The sequence below is a fragment of the Triturus cristatus genome, chromosome 4_1, assembly GCF_964204655.1.
Source record: "Triturus cristatus chromosome 4_1, aTriCri1.1, whole genome shotgun sequence".
NCBI classification, from domain to species: Eukaryota; Metazoa; Chordata; class Amphibia; order Caudata; family Salamandridae; genus Triturus; species Triturus cristatus.
The window spans coordinates 551517640-551536242 of record NC_140585.1 but is presented as its reverse complement, the minus strand read 5'-3'; the positions used below and the strand labels follow the sequence as shown (position 1 = coordinate 551536242).

The 18603-nt window shown below is 47.5% G+C and overlaps 1 protein-coding gene across 1 annotated transcript in view; it reads right to left on the bottom strand.

The window, feature by feature from the left end:
- DHTKD1 (dehydrogenase E1 and transketolase domain containing 1) overlaps positions 1-18603 on the bottom strand; it is a 1328309-nt gene that overhangs the window by 569440 nt on the left and 740266 nt on the right. The gene's annotated exons all lie outside the window — the stretch shown is intronic.

Below are 18603 nucleotides of genomic sequence, written 5' to 3'. Positions count from 1 at the left end.
ACAGCATTAACACATCAAACACCTCGCAACATTAACATACCAAACACCAATCAGGTAACATTTCTATTGGCGCTGTTAACGCTTCTAGGGGGTTCGCAGAGGGAGAGATCATACTCAACCCCCACAGGGCCCACACATAGAGATTCCCTAAAGGTCTAAAACTTGTGATACGAGAGATAGGTTTACTGGACGCTTGGAGGGAAACACGCTTGAGACGGATTACACAATCCATCGCACGTACTCCAGGCTACACTGTATATTTCTTAGTCAGACCATTGCTCGAGATATTTGGGAAGCAGAGATTCACCCAATAATTATCTTTGATCATGCCCCAGTGGTTGTCTCTCTTGAATGGACTAACACGCACCTAAACACACTTGCTGGTTTTTCCCCCACGCCCTCCTCTGAGATAGAGTGTCACAGGTTGACTTGAACAAGGTCATTAGAGAGTTTTTCCAGTTGAATAACCCCCTCAACACATCCCCCACTAACAACTGGGACGTGTTTAAGGCCGTTCTGTAAAGCCAGTGTGTGGCATTACTGTCGGAGCTCAGTAAACAGAGGACCAAGGACCGACTGACTCTAGAAGCAGAACCACGCACGCTTGTGCAAGCCCATAAAACTACCCCAACACTACCCCTCCAGCGCAAGTTGACAGCCGCGAAAGGGAAACTCAATATACGAGAAAAGGGCCGAACTGACGCTCCTCCGGCTCAAGCAAACATACTATACACATGGCAATAAGGTAGGAGCCCACCTCATGTGACAACTCAGGGTACGTAGGGAAAAAAGAGCACGTTGGCAATATCCGCCATGCCACGGAGGACATAGAGACATCATATCAGGGAAAGGCCAGCATCTTTGTGCAGTTCTATAAAGTGTCATACACAAGGCCCGTAAGAAGGACAGGGTGAAGCACCCTGAAAGTTCAGCATCTGTGGGAACAGGGGTGTAGCTACAGAGGGGGAGGTGTTTCGGGTGTGACACCCCCCCAAATAAATGTATTCCTAGCTTGGTAGTTGTCTCTGGTAGCCTTGATTCGGGTCTGCTACGTCTGTTTTTGTAGTCATCCTGATTTCATTACATTTTTGGTGATCAGTAACTTAAATATTTACAAAGATATTGCATCTGGGTTGTGACACTTTTTTGACATAGCCTTGATGCAAAGTCCTTTTTAGGTCAAGCCTAGCGCAACGCGCATGCGCTGCTCTGCGAGGCTTTATGTGGGGGCTTCAAAAATCTGACCACAGGTTCGTGTGTGTGCTTCTGTTTTTGTCACAGGCTATTGGCCTTTGCGTGCGTCTTTCTAACAAAGACAGCACGCAATTGGGCAAAGGCGGGTGCATGTCCCGCCTTTGAGCCGCCCACGGCCTAATGCTTGCGGTTACCCGCACGGGCGCCATCTGTTTTGAATTATCGTGTCCTGCGCGATAATTAAACATAGATGGCTAGCTGTGGCGCGCACGCACGCGCACCACTCGCGTGCTTGTTCTTTACGCCGTTACCTCCAGAGCCAGTTTAATTTTTTGTCCGACTCGACTCGGGCCAAACCCTTGCCTCTGGGCTTCCCACTGTTTCACCGTCTCACACAAATTAATGTGCCTAAGCTTTGCACATAGTAGTTAGAGTGCTGCAGCTGCGGAGGTCTCGGCTTACCACATGACGTCGAGAAAGTTCGTGAAAAACGTTACAACTAAGGTTCTTTAATGTACAGTGCAAAAAGATGCCCGCAAAACAGAGCTGTGGTGTTACATGGCGAGTCATAACTAAAGACTGAGGCGGCCACTCACGTGGCACCATTTCCATTAAGGCTGTATTGTATTCAAATGTAAGGAAAATACCAGTCAACCTCCTTACATCAAATATAAATAAAATAATATCCATGTCCAGCAGTCACCATATTTATATTTTAAGTAAATGGCGTGGTCTGCGAGAGAACCTAAAGCCACTGCAATATCTGCTCCTACCTATGCAACGCGCTGTTTCAATTAATAACACTGCACCTCAAACGGTCAACTTTGGGACAGTCCTGCAAAAGGTGGGACACGGATGGCCCATGCGTGGAAAGGTAGGCTTTGAAAAATACAGGACTTTTGCCACACTTCCTCCTACCTCAAACACTCCTGCGCCTCTCTCCAGAGATAGCTTGTTGGTTCTCTCCTCCTACCCTGGACCTCTTCCGACGAGACACCAGTTCAGCAGTTTCATTTTCCAGCAGCTCTCTGCAGATAACAGCCATCCTCACTTCAGCAAGCACGTACTGTGGCTCTTCACCAATCTCCAAAGGTCAGGCCCCAGGCAAACACACAATTTGTATTTGTATTTGTAAGTTGATTTATATAGCGCGTGTATACCAGCAGGTCTCTTAGCGCTGACAGAAGGAGATTAGCATTCAACCCAGTGCGGACAGTCCTGGTGACGGAAAAGTTAGAAAATGTCTTTGAACAGCAAAGTTTTTAGCAGCTTCCGAAAGGGGAGCAGACCTGGTTCTTTTCTTAAAGCATCCGGCAATTGGTTCCAAAGTCGTGGCAGGATAACAGAAATAGCTCGTCCACCCTTGGTGGCCAAGTTGCTCCGAGGACAGACTAGCTGAGATGCATCTGTAGAACGGAGTGAACGTCCTGAAACATACTTGACCAGGCGTTCCCTAATATAGCTAGGGGCGTGACCATAGAGGGTTTTATGAGCAATACATAGGCCCTTGAATATTGCGCGCTGTCTAACAGGCAGCCAGTGTAGCTTAAGCAGCAGGGGTGAAGCATGGGTCCTCCTAGGGAGGCTAAAGACCAGCCTAGTGGCGTCATTCTGTACAACTTGGAGTCGGTTTGTGAGTTTCAGAGGGAGTCCAAGATAGAGTGCATTCCCATAGTCAAGGAGCGATAAAATGGTGGCCGAGACTATGGATTTCATAGAGGAAACTGATAGGAGGGGAACCAGTTTCCTCAGTTGTCTCAGGACGCCGGTGCAAATGCCCACTACTGAGGAGACTTGGTCACTCAAAGAGAGTTCTGCATCGATCTTGATTCCTAGACTTTTCACAACTTGTGAAGGACATGGAGGGGCCCCAAGTTCTTTGGGCCAGAACAAGCCACTCCAGGAGTTGTTAATTGTTGGAATGACGAGAACCTCAGGTTTGTCCGGGTTCATTTTTAAGGAATTAACCGTCATCCAGTTAGTGGTAAATCTTAGGATACTTTGAACCGTCTCTTGAGCATGGGCCGAATTGTCGACCCTCAGAATAAGCTGAGTGTCATCAGCGTAGTTAAAGACTCGGCAATCCAAGTTGGACAGTGCCGTCACTAAGGGTTGTAAGTATATATTAAAGAGTAAGGGGGACAGTGCAGAGCCCTGGGGCACGCCACATGGGATGTCACCTCTATTTGAAATATGATCGCCGAGTTGAACCCTTTGCGAGCGTCCAGATAAAAAGGATTTTAACCAGTTATAGACCGAGCCCCTAAAACCCAAGTCCATCAGTCGGGTCAGTAAGATAGAGTGACTGACCGTGTCGAATGCTGCGGAGAGATCTAAGAGCACAAGTGCGCTCGGCTCTCTATTATCAGCATTTAATCTAAGATCGTCAAGGACCGACAGCATAACTAGCTCCGTGCTATGATGGGCTCTGAAGCCAGCCTGACGAGGGTGAAGGAGCTCGGATTTATCCAGAAAGCCGGATAATGTTTTCAAAACATGCTGCTCCATAACCTTGGCCAAGAAAGGAAGTTGCGAGATAGGCCTATAGTTTTTCAGCACAGCCTTGTCAGCCCCTGGCTTTTTCAATAATGGGATGACTCTAGCCTCCTTCAGGTTAGATGGTACCTGGCCAGTGGCCAGGGAATTGTTGAGGAGCGTGAGAATCTGACAATCCAAGACTGGAAGAGCCAGCTGAAAAATCCTGGGTGGACAAGGATCAGCCGGTGAACCAGATTTGGTTTTATTTATCAGTGAGACCAGAGCTTCTGAGTCCAGAAGGGGAAAATGTGTAAGAAATTGAGCAGGTGAGGTGGGGGGCAACGCCAGTCCCTGAATGCTCAAAGCAGCAGGAGATCTATCGATCTCATGAAGAATATCTATCACTTTCTGCAGAAAAAAGGACTGCAAGGTGTCAACATCAAAAGGTATTAAGGTTTATTTGACATCAACCTTTCTGCTAAGTTCCTTTAGTATCTTGAAAGTTTCCTTCTGTTTATTAGAGGCGTCTGTAATTCGAGCCTCATAACATTCAGCTTTCCTGGAGGTGATAGATTTCTTGTAACAAGCCAGAGCAGCTTTATAAAGGGTCAGATCAGTGGCATTATACGCTTTCCTCCACTATCTCTCCACTTTACGCAAGCTCTGTCTATGTATCCGTAAGGCTTCATTAAACCAGGGGGCCCCCTTGTTTTTGGGCTTTATTCTTTCCCTACGTTCCGGAGCCAGGTGATCAATAGCCAATAGGAGGGTGTTACTAAGAGATTGACTGGCTAAGTCAATGTTGGTGTAACCCACCTCCGGCCTGTATGGGGGTAGTTTCTGAAGAAAATCTGTAAGATTATCCGTCTGGATCTTATGCCAGCTTCGCACTCTCCTCCATTCTGAGGGAGAATGGGCGAAAGAGCGATCCAGAGGAACCCAGCACAAAATTAAGGAATGATCCGACCAAGCACAAGGGAGACAGTTTAAAAGTCTGTCTTGCCGGTTAGATGACCAGACCAGATCAAGAGTGTGCCCCTTAATGTGGGTGGGGCAATTTACCAATTGGTGGAATCCTAGGTTCGACATAGTCATGCCAAATTGTCTAGCTTGAGCCTCTCGGGGACTTCTTTCCCAGTGGAAATTAAAGTCTCCCACGACCATAAGCTTTTGATAACGTGTGCTAAGGTCCGATATGGTTTAGCAGAAATAATCGCAAAAACCAGGGGTAGCATCCGGGGGACAATAGACTGTCAGAAGTACGAAGCAGGAGGAGTCAAAGGTAAACTTGACTCCTAGAATCTCAGAGTTATCAGAACTTTCTGATATTATCATAGTGGCCTTAAGACTAGATTTAAAAAGAGTCGCCACCCCCCCTCCTCTCCTGCTATCTTGCCTATTGTGCCAAATGGCATCAAAATTCCCAGGCAGGGATGAGATAATATCAGGGGCTGATGCATCCCCCATCCACGTTTCTGTCAGAGACAGAATATCAATATCCCCTTCCTGAAGAAGGGTGAAGATCTCAAGGTGATGTTTTTGCAGGGATCTTGTATTCAGGACAGCCACTGTTAAACCCAAAGGCTTCTCTAGTCTAGATGATAGGTGGACTAAGGGCGCAACCAAAGGGCCTGGGGCTATAGCGGGAGTCCTTAGAAGGTTTTCAGCTTCCAATATATCAAGAGGGTGGAGGGTTTAAGAGAATGAGAGCTAGTGGCGAAGGACAACAATTCATCAACCGAGTACAGGAAATTTGGGCCAGAATTTGTGGCCCCTGGTCCCGGCAGGGCGCTGACGGGCTTAAATTAGGCGCGCTTTCGGCGCGCCCGCTGCACGCGTCCGCTGCGCGATGGCTCCAGCGTGCTAAATTGCAGTCCCCTTCCGCCCACCAACCAATCAGCTCTGCTGTGCAGCAGCTGCCCGCTCCCTCCCAGCACTAGACCGCGTTTCTAAGCGGAAGTGCAAATCAAGACATTATTTTTGGCAGGATTCAACAGGAAGTGACTGACTTATAAATTTAAAACATGAAATCAGAATGAGGCATTGTAAAACAGTGTAAAATATTTAAACAAGTACCGGCAATGACGCAGTGCTTTTCAGAGTCACACACATACACAGGACTGCCTGAGAGTTTTTAGCGCATCTCTCACTTCGTCCGCTGCGCGACGGCTCCAGCATGCTAAAGTGCAGTCCCCTTCCGCCCACCAACCAATCAGCTCTGCTGTGCAGCAGCTGCCCACTCCCTCCCAGCACTATACCGCGTTTCTAAGTGGAAGTGCAAATCAAGACGTTATTTTTGGCAGGATTCAACAGGAAGTGACTGACTTATAAATTTAAAACATGAAATCAGAATGAGGCATTGTAAAACAGTGTAAAATATTTAAACAAGTACCGGCAATGACGCAGTGCTTTTCAGAGTCACACACATACACAGGACTGCCTGAGAGTTTTTAGGGCATCTCTCACTTCGTCCGCTGCGCGACGGCTCCAGCGTGCTAAAGTGCAGTCCCCTTCCGCCCACCAACCAATCAGCTCTGCTGTGCAGCAGCTGCCCGCTCCCTCCCAGCACTAGACCGCGTTTCTAAGCGAAAGTGCAAATCAAGACGTTATTTTTGGCAGGATTCAACAGGAAGTGACTAACTTATACATTTAAAACATGAAATCAGAATGAGGCATTGTAAAACAGTGTAAAATATTTAAACAAGTACCGGCAATGACGCAGTGCTTTTCAGAGTCACACACATACACAGGACTGCCTGAGAGTTTTTAGCGCGTCTCTCACTACGTCCGCTGCGCGACGGCTCCAGCGTGCTAAAGTGCAGTCCCCTTCCGCCCACCAACCAATCAGCTCTGCTGTGCAGCAGCTGCCCGCTCCCTCCCAGCACTAGACCGCGTTTCTAAGCGGAAGTGCAAATCAAGACGTTATTTTTGGCAGGATTAAACAGGAAGTGACTGACTTATAAATTTAAAACATGAAATCAGAATGAGGCATTGTAAAACAGTGTAAAATATTTAAACAAGTACCGGCAATGACGCAGTGCTTTTCAGAGTCACACACATACACAGGACTGCCTGAGAGTTTTTAGCGCGTCTCTCACTTCGTCCGCTGCGCGACGGCTCCAGCGTGCTAAAGTGCAGTCCCCTTCCGCCCACCAACCAATCAGCTCTGCTGTGCAGCAGCTGCCCGCTCCCTCCCAGCACTAGACCGCGTTTCTAAGCGGAAGTGCAAATCAAGACGTTATTTTTGGCAGGATTCAACAGGAAGTGACTGACTTATAAATTTAAAACATGAAATCAGAATGAGGCATTGTAAAACAGTGTAAAATATTTAAACAAGTACCGGCAATGACGCAGTGCTTTTCAGAGTCACACACATACACAGGACTGCCTGAGAGTTTTTAGCGCGTCTCTCACTTCGTCCGCTGCGCGACGGCTCTAGCGTGCTAAAGTGCAGTCCCCTTCTGCCCACCAACCAATCAGCTCTGCTGTGCAGCAGCTGCTCGCTCCCTCCCAGCACTAGACCGCGTTTCTAAGCGGAAGTGCAAATCAAGATGTTATTTTTGGCAGGATTCAACAGGAAGTGACTGACTTATAAATTTAAAACATGAAATCAGAATGAGGCATTGTAAAACAGTGTAAAATATTTAAACAAGTACCGGCAATTACGCAGTGCTTTTCAGAGTCACACACATACACAGGACTGCCTGAGAGTTTTTAGCGCGTCTCTCACTTCGTCAACACACTCTCTTTCCCTATGCACACTGGATGCTTTCTGAACTGGACTTCTGATCTCGCGCCTCAATGTTTCCAACAATGTCCATCCCACGCAGGGAATGCACCAGAGGCAGCATCCATCTGTGTCAGCCCCTAGCACTTCAGAGCAGTGCCTGGATGCCACCGCGCCAGGTGGGCCGCAGGTTCCACATGATGCAGCAAATCTATTAAAACATTTTTACAAAGCAGCCTGCAAGTTCCTCTTGGCTCTGTAACTGTGGACATTACAGCTTAGATCATGGATCCATTCATACGATTTTAAATCAAAAGAGAAGGCTGGCCAACAAATCAAAAATGTTACCCTGCAGTCTTGCTTTTTGCAAACAAGCCTATTTAGGTAACGTGTTATTCTAATATACCTCTGTGTGCCAGGCGATCTTATCTGCAGGTGGCCCTGCTTAAAAGTGAGGACATGGAGAATAGATCTCAAAGAGATAATATGCGGATCAGAAACCTGGAGGAGGGGGCGGTGGGACCAGACCTGGAGGGCTTTGTGATAGGGCTTTTCACTGAGATTTTGGGCACAGCGAAGGTCAAAATAGAACGAGCGCACAGTGTGGGCTGGCCGCCGGTGGGAGATAAGCAGTGTTTCTAAAGTGCAGACGGTTCAAAAAGTGCTCTCCCTGCACGTCAAAGAATGCACAACATCCCGCTATGCTCATTGCATGCAGTCTACCAAAGATTCTTCTCGGGAGAAAATTCTCAATATCTATATTATTGGAGCAATCTGTGCACCCATTCTTTAAGAAAAACTCATTCCTCTACATGATTGATTCAGTGGGCAAAGTCACAGGATACATGTTTATTCATTCATATTACTCTTTCAAAGAATGTACACCTCAACGCAATACAGTTTGTCATTACACAATACAAGTTCATTCATTCATCATTTCACTCTTCCATAATGCGCATGCCTGTAGGTGAGTCGGTTTGCAGGAATTAAACAATACATAATTAATTCAGGGTGATGCAGTTTGCAAAGTTAAGAATTACAGGTTTATTCATTAACTATATCAATCATTCGCCGCCCGCTCTTGTACATAGGTTCCGTAAATTGCCTTTTTATCAGGTCAGCGTTGGATTTGACAGCCAGCATGGGGAAAGATGGCAAGAAAATTTACTGCATGGCTAAACACGTATAAGGTTACAAAGGTGAGACCTATTGGCTGTGCCAATGCTTGTTGGTAGTTGTAAACCCATGGTGTTGCGCTACTTTCCTCTACTTTGCTTCAGGTATGCGTTCAATGTGTGGTGCATGGGTGTTTCCATGCATCCATCCATGGCTTTTGACACAAACCCATATTTACAAAGAGTTTTAGACATTGGTTTGCACTAAAATGGTGGACCCTGCCTTCGGCTGGCGTAATGAGGAGAAATATCTTTATGTCTCCTCGTTATTTCCTTTTTGCATGTGTGCTGCATTCTACAACACACAGACAAAGAGGAAAAAGCCTTCAAGGAGTTTTTGTGCAGAAAGGTACAGCTTCATACACAAAAGAATCCCTGACCACAACATAGACGACCCTTGAACAATGGTGCAAGGATTCTGTGTTGGCGCCGGTGCATGGAAAGAGCAGAGCTGCGCCACTCTCTTGAAGATAAGGCACTGTTCTGCTCTCTTCATGTGACGCAAAGCAGCACAGCAATTTTGCTTGCTGCTGTGCATTGCAGCACTTCTTTGTAGATATGCCTTTTAGGGATCGGTTTTCTAAAAAAGTAACAAATGTGCACCCATAGAAATACTCCTTGAATAGAGGCACATTTACTACTTTTTAGAATTCACAAAGTAGTTGGCTTGGAAAGCTAGGACAGTTTCAAGTTTCTATGCATACTTTTGGCAATCAAATACCCAAAAGGTGATAGGACCAATGCTTGCAAATAGACTAATCACTGGAAATCTCTCAGAGTCGTATTCCAAACCAGTGATTTTTGTCCACTGAGCACAGATTAGGATCTAGCAGAGGGAGTAAAGGCAGACAGGGTGGAAAGAACTTTACTGTCTTCACTCTACCCTCCAAATTTAGAGATGTCCACTAACATGGAGGACATCACTATATATTGCCAGGACCCGCTGTCATGGCAGTTCCCATTGATGTAGGAAAAGTTTAATGGATGGCTCGGTCAAACGTGTAGGCTGGCCATCAGATTTTTACAAAGTTTTTTTATTTTTCAATATGACCCCCTTCATAGAGTAGCCGGAGCAGTAGCACGTCCTGCAGGTGATTTTAGATCCCAGATCCTTTAAGGGCATCATTTCCTGGCTGAATACAGCCTTAAAAAATGATGGGCAGTCCAACAAAGCGCTGAAACATGCCACTTGAGATAGAGAACTGTCGTCCCCGCTTACAGATGGGTAGTGGAATACAACTCTTGCACAGGTGCAGGAAGTAGCCAGCAATGCACGATTTAAGTCCATAGGCCATATTTGACCTCAAAGTGCTTGTAAAGGGCTTACCCGATACGCCCGATGAGTTGTGCCAGATGCGGTGTGACCTCAGCAGTTTTCGGACACGTTGCGTGGGACTGTGCGCAGTTGCAGTAGTTTTGGGGTGGGATACAATGGGAGGTCGGCAGAGTGACAAAAGTGATGGTGGAACTTACACCACAACACTGTCTATTGGGGCTGCTGCCACTTTCCAAAAGGAGGAGCAAAAAGAGGTACAGGTTCGGCCAATTGGGCTTGGCGCTAGCACGACGACGCACTGCCATACACTGGGCCAGCCCCAACCCACCAACTCTGCCTAAATAGAGGGCTGATTTTTTGGAGTGTGCGGCAGCAGAGTGCCGGCTCCGGAAGGTACGCACTGGCTAACATGCAGAAAGTGACCTTGAGTACTGGGGTACCATGCTGGATACAATGGGTGGACATGACACAGACCTGGGACACGGCTCGGGTTTGACTGCAACTGGGAGGGGAGATGCAGTTTCTGATATAGCTGATTCTGGGGCTGGACTAGTTTGGGCAATCTCCTTTTTTGCCCCCCACTACTAATTCTAAAATTCAATCTGATTAGGCCTTTGTATGGCTCCCTGATAAAGCACATGTTAATAGATAGATGACAGGTTTTTGAATGTGTCCTCTCTCCCCCTATTTACTTTTTCTCACCTGGGAATTCCTATTTATGTGCCTACCACATCCATAATGTGTATTTAATTGATGATGCTGTGCTGTGCTATTTGTTTTTGTATTGTCTTGAAAACTGAATAAACAAATTTTCCCCCCAAATAATGTGGTCTTGGTCAGCGGACTACACCTCAGACTGGGCGAGCCAAGCAGCCGCATGATGGAGTAGGTAACACCCCATGCTAATCTGCAGCAGGTCTAGACTGGGGCCAAGAACACAGAGGCCTCTCTCTAGATTGATCCAATGACACCCGAAGGTGAGCCCAGATATTTCTTAGGCGCACGCAAGGTGAGGCCAGAGACTGGCTGGAAGATTGCTGCTGGAGTGCTGGCCACGCCACAAAACCCACAATAGATTCAATTCTAGAAAGGTTTGAACACTAACTCCATCAAGCGAGTGAGACCCTTAGAGTTGCAGGAGCAATTCCTGTGTGCTCCCCAGCAGCAATTCTATACAGCGAGAGGCCCTGGCTTATAGGGAGAGGCCAGCAGTAGTATAATTGGTGTGAGAGCTGGACCGCTTGACTATACAGACTATTCCTGCGCCACAGTCTGAGAGAACATCCTGGTGAAACTTAGTGCCCTTCACCTTACGAACAGCCGGTTGATATACTGACACCCTGATCTGGTGGTTTACCAGTGGGCGCTGGCTGGAAAGGAAATTCATATGAGCTTGATCTATTGGGTGTACAGAGACTGAAACTATTTCTGCTGTAAACTGTGTACTATACCAACATCAAGGAAGTAACACTGAGCAGCCCCTGACGGAGAGTCGATCAATGCGGAGACTTGGCCCACTCGTTTCCCTCCTGACATCAAATGCAGCAAGGTCTGGGGCCAGGTGCCACTGGCCTCCTTGGAGGGGACCCGCCTGGCTAATCCAGTGATATGCGCACAGTGTCCTGGTGGCACCTCTATTCAACTAAGATAGATAGGCAGGTGCCTTACCAAATATACAAAGCACAGACTGCAAAATGAGGAAGACTGATGGGAAGCAATTGAGGCTGAAGTTTGAAACAAGAGGGCTGGTACGACTGTATCTGTGGCATTCAAAGATACTGCAACCCAGACGCAGCAGGATAACTCAGGGGAACCAGATCTACGGTTGCCCCTTCAGGATATGAAGCAGAGTCTAGAGAAAATCGATTCCAAAATTGACTCACAGATCATTTAGACCAAATGAAGAAAAGAACTGGAGCAATGAGTTTCGGGGGTGAAGAGTTCACTAATGTACACATCAAGGCCAAGAACGAAGATTTAGAGCTTGTTCTCGGTGCAGCAGCCTCAGTACTGTTGGCATCCCGAAGTCAATCTACTTGGGAAAAATTGAGAACTACAGTGAATATATACTAAAATAGCTCTTTTCTGATGCCAACTTTACTGAGATGTAGTGCGAACCCACAGATCTCTTGGCCCTAGGCCTCCTCCTTGGTATCCGGCTCTCTTGATTGTCAATAGGATGCTTAATTACAAAAATCGCAATTTGATCCTAAGACTAATTTAGGAGCAGAGACTCGAGTCATGGAGGAAATTACATTTTACTGCACCCTGTCAGGAGAAGAAGCTAGACAAGAGTTCATGCCAGTGAAAAGATCGCTTCAGAAAGCAGGAATATCCTATGCTCTTCTATAACTTGCCAATCTGCGCATCATGCGGAAAGGTAAACTCCACATGTTTACAAATCCCCCCATATACCTCCCCACCAGGTCAGGCAAGCTAGTTTGTATGCAGCAACTCCAAGACCCCTTCCCTGCCACCACCTTTTCCTCTCCTACATCAGGTGATACCTGGTCTTCTGAATCACCGAAGTGACCCAAATTAGGTATACTGGCCCAATGTAGCATAGTATTAGATGACAAAGCCCTGATCAGGTCTGACACCCAGATTCACCTGAGAGGAAGATTGAATTGTTGGAATAGTAGGAGAGACAATGCACTAACCACACTATATATGGAATATGCTACTTACCAGTATGCATCTGTTCTTGGCATGTAGAGCTGCAGATCTACCTACTTGTGCATAGATCGCCATCTGGTGTTAGGCCCGGATGTTTGCAGTTTGTTTTTCCTCTTGGAAAGTCTTTGGAAGTAGGTGACTCCTCCCTTGCATCGTATTGCACATGGGCTTCGGCTCTATCCTCAGATTGTTTTTCGCCAGTAGGGAAAGATGGAGCGTAGTAATAACAGTGAAGAGGCCCATGTGTGTGTTATCTAAATAAGATAAACTGGAACAGATACAGGTAGCCGGGGAGGCGGGTGGGCGTGTGTAGATCTGCAGCTCTACATGCCAAGAACAGATGCATACTGGTAAGTAGCATATTCCGTTCGAGGCATATGAGCTGCAGATTAAACACTTGTGCATAGATTATATAGCAGTACCCATCCTTAGCGGCGAACACCGGTATCTGTTGCAGTAGTTTGAAATAATGTTTTGAGTACAGCCTGGCCCACACTAGCTTGTTGCTTAGTTTGCACATCTACACAATAGTGTTTAGTGAAAGTGTGCGGTGTTGGCCATGTAGCTGCTTTGCAGATATCATCTAATGGGATGTTTCCTAAAAAAGCCATTGAAGCCCCTATTTTCCGTGTAGAATGGGCTTTAGGGTGAACGGATAGCTTTCCTTTTGCTTTGTGGTAGCAAATTTGAATGCATTTGACAATCCACCTAGCTATCCCTGATTTGGAGATGGGGTTGCCTTTGTGTGGTGGAGAGAAAGAGACAAACGGTTGTTTGGTCTTACGGAAAGGTTGTGTTCTCTCGATGTAGTAGAGTAAGGCTCGTTTGACATCTAGTGTGTGAAGAGCTCTTTCTGCAACGGTCTGTGGTTGTGAGAAAAATACTGGTAGTTCTACAGATTGGTTTAGGTGAAATGGAAAAATGACTTTGGGGAGGAATTTTGGGTTGGTACGGAGAACCACCTTATTATGGTGCATTTGTAGAAAAGGTTCTTGAATAGTAAGTGCTTGTATCTCACTGACCCTTCTGAGGGAAGTGATGGCTACAAGAAAAGCTGTTTTCCATGTTAGGAATTGAAGTTCACATTTGTGTAGTGGTTCAAAAGGAGGTCCCATTAGTCTGGTGAGAACGATATTTAGGTTCCACACAGTTGAGGGTGGCACTCTGGGGGGGAATTATTCTTTTAAGGCCTTCCATGAAGGCTTTAATGGCAGGTACTCTAAAGAGTGAGAGATGTTGCCTGTTTTGTAGGTAAGCTGCTATGGCTGCGAGGTGTAGTCGAATGGACGTATAGGCTAGATTGCACCTTTGTAGGTGGAGTAAGTAGCCTATGATGTGTTGAATGGAAACATCTAGGGGATCGATGGTGTTGGTATGACAATAGACAACAAAACGTTTCCACTTGGCGGCGTAGCACGCTCTAGTGGTAGGGCGCCTAGCTTCTTTGAATACGTTCATACAGTCAGGGGTAATATTTAGGTACCCGAATTCTAGGATTTCAGGAGCCAGATCGCAAGGTTGAGCTGAGCTGGGCCCGGGTGTCTGATCTCTCCATGGTTCTGGGTTAAGAGGTGTGGAGAGAGGTGTAATTTTTGATGCGGTACTACCAATAGTTCCAGCAGTGTGGTGTACCACGGTTGTCTGGCCCAAGTTGGCGCTACTAATATTAGTATGAGGGAGTGCTGTTGTAGTTTGCGCACCACTAGTGGAATGAGTGGGCGAGGCGGAAAAGCGTACGCAAATCTGCCTGACCAGTTCATCCATATCACATTGCCTTTGGACAATGGGTGTGGGTATCTGGCGGCGAAGCTTGGGCATTTTGTGTTTTCGTGGGTGGCGAAGAGGTCTATCTGTGGATGCCCCCACATTTGAAAGTACAGGTGAAGAACTTGCGGGTGAAGTTCCCACTCGTGGAGTTGTTGTGTTTGTCTGCTGAGTAGATCTGCCATAGTGTTTTGGAATCCTGGGACATGTTGGGCTAGGAGAAAGATTTTCTGGGGTATGGCCCATATCCATATGCTCTGTGCTAATTGAGAGAGCTGTGGAAAGTGTGTGCCGCCTTGTTTTTGAATATAATACATGGCTGTCATGTTGTCTGTGCGGATTAGGACTGTCTTGCCTGAAATCTGTGTTTGAAAAGATTTTAGGGCTAGGGAGATTGCTAGTAATTCCAGATGGTTGATATGGAGTAGCTTCTGTTGAGGTGTCCATTTGCCTTGCATGGTGAGATGTAATAGATGAGCTCCCCAGCCGGAGAGCGATGCGTCTGTTGTTAGTACTATCTGGGGAACCGGGTCCAGTCGACCTTTGGAAAGGTTTGTGGTGGTCCACCACTGCAGAGAGCGATGGGTACGACCGTCTACCAACACCAGATCTGTTAATTGACCCTGGGCCTGGTTCCATTGGTGCGCTAAGCACTCTTGGAGAGGACGCATCTGGAGTCTTGCGTGAGGTACTATGAAGATGCAAGAGGCCATCATCCCTATTAGTTGCATGAACACCCAAGCTGGAAGGGAGTGTTGTGCTATGAATTTTGTGAGTAGAGCCTGAATGCTTGCAATCCTGGCAGGATTGGGGTAGGCAAGCGCATTTGAGGTGTCTATAGTGGCACCTAGATATTGTTTTATGTGGGATGGTTGTTGATGGGACTTTTCGTGGTTTATTGTGAAGCCTTGCTGGTGAAGAAGCTGGATCGTGGTGTGTGTGTGTTGTACACACAGATTGTATGAACTGGCTTTTATCAACCAGTCGTCTAGGTATGGGAAGACATGAATGTGTTGTCTTCGCAGATGTGCTGCCACCACTGCTAGGCACTTGGTGAATACTCGTGGTGCAGTTGTGACTCCGAACGGGAGCACTTTGAATTGGTAGTGTTGGCCGTCCACTACAAATCTGAGGTACTTCCTGTGAGCGTTGTGCACTAGAATGTGGAAATAAGCGTCTTTTAGGTCCCAAGTCGTGAGGAAGTCGTTTTGGGAAAGCAGCGGAAGTACCTGCTGAAGCGTCACCATATGAAAATGGACTGAGTGTATGTATTTGTTTAGGGGCCGAAGGTCTAGGATGGGCCGTAGAGTCTCGTCCCTTTTTGGTATGAGAAAATATAGGGAGTAGACCCCCATATTTTGTTGGTTGGTAGGAACGTGTTCTATTGCCTTTTTGTCTAGGAGGGAGATTACCTCCTGCTTGAGTAGCAGTAGATGTTCTGGTGACATTGGGTGTTGTCTGGGTGGAATGTTTGGGGGGGTAGATATTAGTTCTAGGCAGTAGCCTGACCGAATTATTTGTGTTACCCATTTGTCTGAGGTGATGGTAGTCCAGACCGGAAGAAAATGTTGGAGTCTGCCCCCGACCGGAGTGGGATGGTCTGGGGGAAATGGAGGGAAGTCATTGGGTAGGCGTGGTGGCAGAGCGGGCGGTGTTTGTTTTGCCTCTGCCTTTGTTATTGTTGCCCCTGTAGCCGCCTCTGTGGTAACCCCTTGTAAAGGTGGACTGAGTAGGGGATTTGTATGAAGTGGAAGCGGTGTCTGAGGAGTAGCCTCTGGATGTGCTCCGAAAGGAAGAGCGGCAAAAGGAGCGTCTGGGAGGGTGAGATTGTAAGGCTCCCATGGATTTTGCCGTGTCAGTGTCCTTTTTCATTTTCTCTAGGGCGTCATCCACTTTTGGGCCAAACAAATGTTCCTGGTCAAAGGGATGGTTGAGGATGGAGGCTTGTACCTCCGGTTTAAAACCTGATATCCTTAGCCAGGCATGGCGACGGAGGAGGACACTAGTATTGATGGCCCTAGAGGCTGTGTCTGCTGCATCTAAGGCACAACGTATGGAGGTATTAGTAATTGTTTTGCCCTCCTGAATTAGCTCATTGGCCCTAGCTTTGTATTTATCAGGGAAATGGTGCATTATGGCTTCTAACTCGTCATAATGGGCCCTGTCATACCTCGCTAGTAGTGCTTGTGTATTGGTGATACGCCATATATTGGCCGCTTGAGATGCAGTACGCTTGCCTGATGCGTCCAAGAGTTTAGACTCTTTGTCAGGTGGTGGTGGCCCACTGATGTAGGATGGATCTGTTGGGGCGGCTTTATATTTCTTTTCAATGCGCGGGTTAATGACCCTGGCCCTGACTGGGTCCTTAAAGATCTCCGGCGCATGTTTTATAACACCTTTAAGCATAGGCAATATGGAGGTGGTCCTATGAGTGGTGTCAAATGTATCTTGGAGGGAATCCTCCTCCACTGGGTTGGTATGTAAATCTACCCCGTGGTAGTGTGCCGCCCTTTGCAGTAAATGGTTGAACCCCAAGGAGTCTTCTTGTGGAGAAGGTCTGGAAGGGTAAAGATCGTCTTGTGGGACGTTAGGGATATCAGGGATATTATAATCGTCCCATGGGTCTGGGGATCCTGTGGGAGTGGGATCTCCTGTAGGTATATCTTGGGGCACATCCCCTATATCATCATATGGATCCCCTTGATCATCATCATCCAGGGATGGGGTCAGGGAATGATGAGGTGGGGGTGGGGGAGGAGGGGAAGGTGGAGGAGGTGGTGGAGGTGGGGAAGTTAGTCTGAAAGGGGAGGTAGCAGAGTCCTTCCTTTTTGGAAGTGGAGGCGGAGCAGGTTTCTCTAACTGTCTCTTTTTGATAGAGAGCATCAAATGTCCAGTTTTGGGATCCTTAGTTAGTGTTTTTTGTAAGGAATTCGGTGCGAATAGTTTTGGAGAGGCTGGTTGGTCCGTCGGCGTCGGGCCGTTGGTTTCTTAGGTTTATCGGTGTTGGTTCGTTGTTTGGAACCATGCTTGGAAAGCTCCGATTGTTTAGTAGGCGCCGAGATGGATTTCGGCTTCGAAGTGTCGGTGCTAGTGGCCTTGTGTGCTTTTGTCGGTACCGAAGATGGGGTCGGTGCCGAGGAGCTGGGTCTCGACCCGAGTGTTTCGGTGTGGGGCTCGGTGTCGAGATGGAGGCCGATTTCTTTTTCGGTGCCGAAGAGTGTTTATCGGCTCCGACGGTGGGCTGGCTCGAGCCCGAGCTGCCTGAAGGCTTAATTGGCTTCTTTACCGGTCCCGAAGGTGCGGTGTGGGAAGCAGTGTCTTTAGTCTTGCTTAGGCCCGAAGGCGTGACCGAAGCCTTTTTTGGTGCCGGTGAGGGTGTGGGTGGGGGTAGATTAGTACTCACGACCCTCTGTGCCGGAGTGATGTCCTCCACATCTGAATCGTCCGCTTCGGAGGCGCTGACGAGTCCCTCGTCGGTGTGTTGTTCTGGAGCGTCGACGCCTTCCCCGAAGATGTCGTCCGGGATCGCCGTCGAGGAGTGTGCCATGGTTCTTCTGGCTCTTCGGTCCCGAATAGTTTTCTTGGACCGGAAGGATTTACACGCCGGACAGTCTTGAGCCTCGTGTTCAGGGGAGAGGCAGAGATTGCATACCTCGTGGAGATCGGTGTGGGGGAATTTGGACCCACATCGAGGGCACTTTTTAAATGGAGTCCTTTCCATTAGCCAGGACCGGAGCTTGGGTAGGCCCGAAGGCCGCCGTCAACAACTGGAACCGAAGGTCTTGGCGATGAGAGGTGCGTCGAGTGGGGATATCATGATCGAAACAATACCGCGAATTGGGGTGAGGATTGCGCGTCGATCGTCGAACTGGAAGCTGTTCGGAACCGGAGCGCGAAGATTACATCCGAGCCCGATGGCGGAAAAAAACAATCTGAGGATGGAGCCGAAGCCCATGCGCAATACGATCCAAGGGAGGAGTCACCTACCACGTGACTTCCAAAGACTTTCCAATAGGAAAAACAAACTGCAAACATCCGAGCCCAACACCAGATGGCGATCTATGCACAAGTGTGTAATCTGCAGCTCATATGCCTCGAACATTATATATATATATAAATATGAGAACTATATGGGCACTATCACATATATAATTGACCCTCCCAAGCTTCCAAAGACGAAGAACATGTTTAATCAGAAGGAACATTGAACTTGGCCACCTATGGCCTTTGGCTCTGAACAGCTGATTTCGGTCCTTGTCTGATTAGCTTGTAATATAAAGATCCCTGGCATACAGTTCGCACAAATTGGTTTC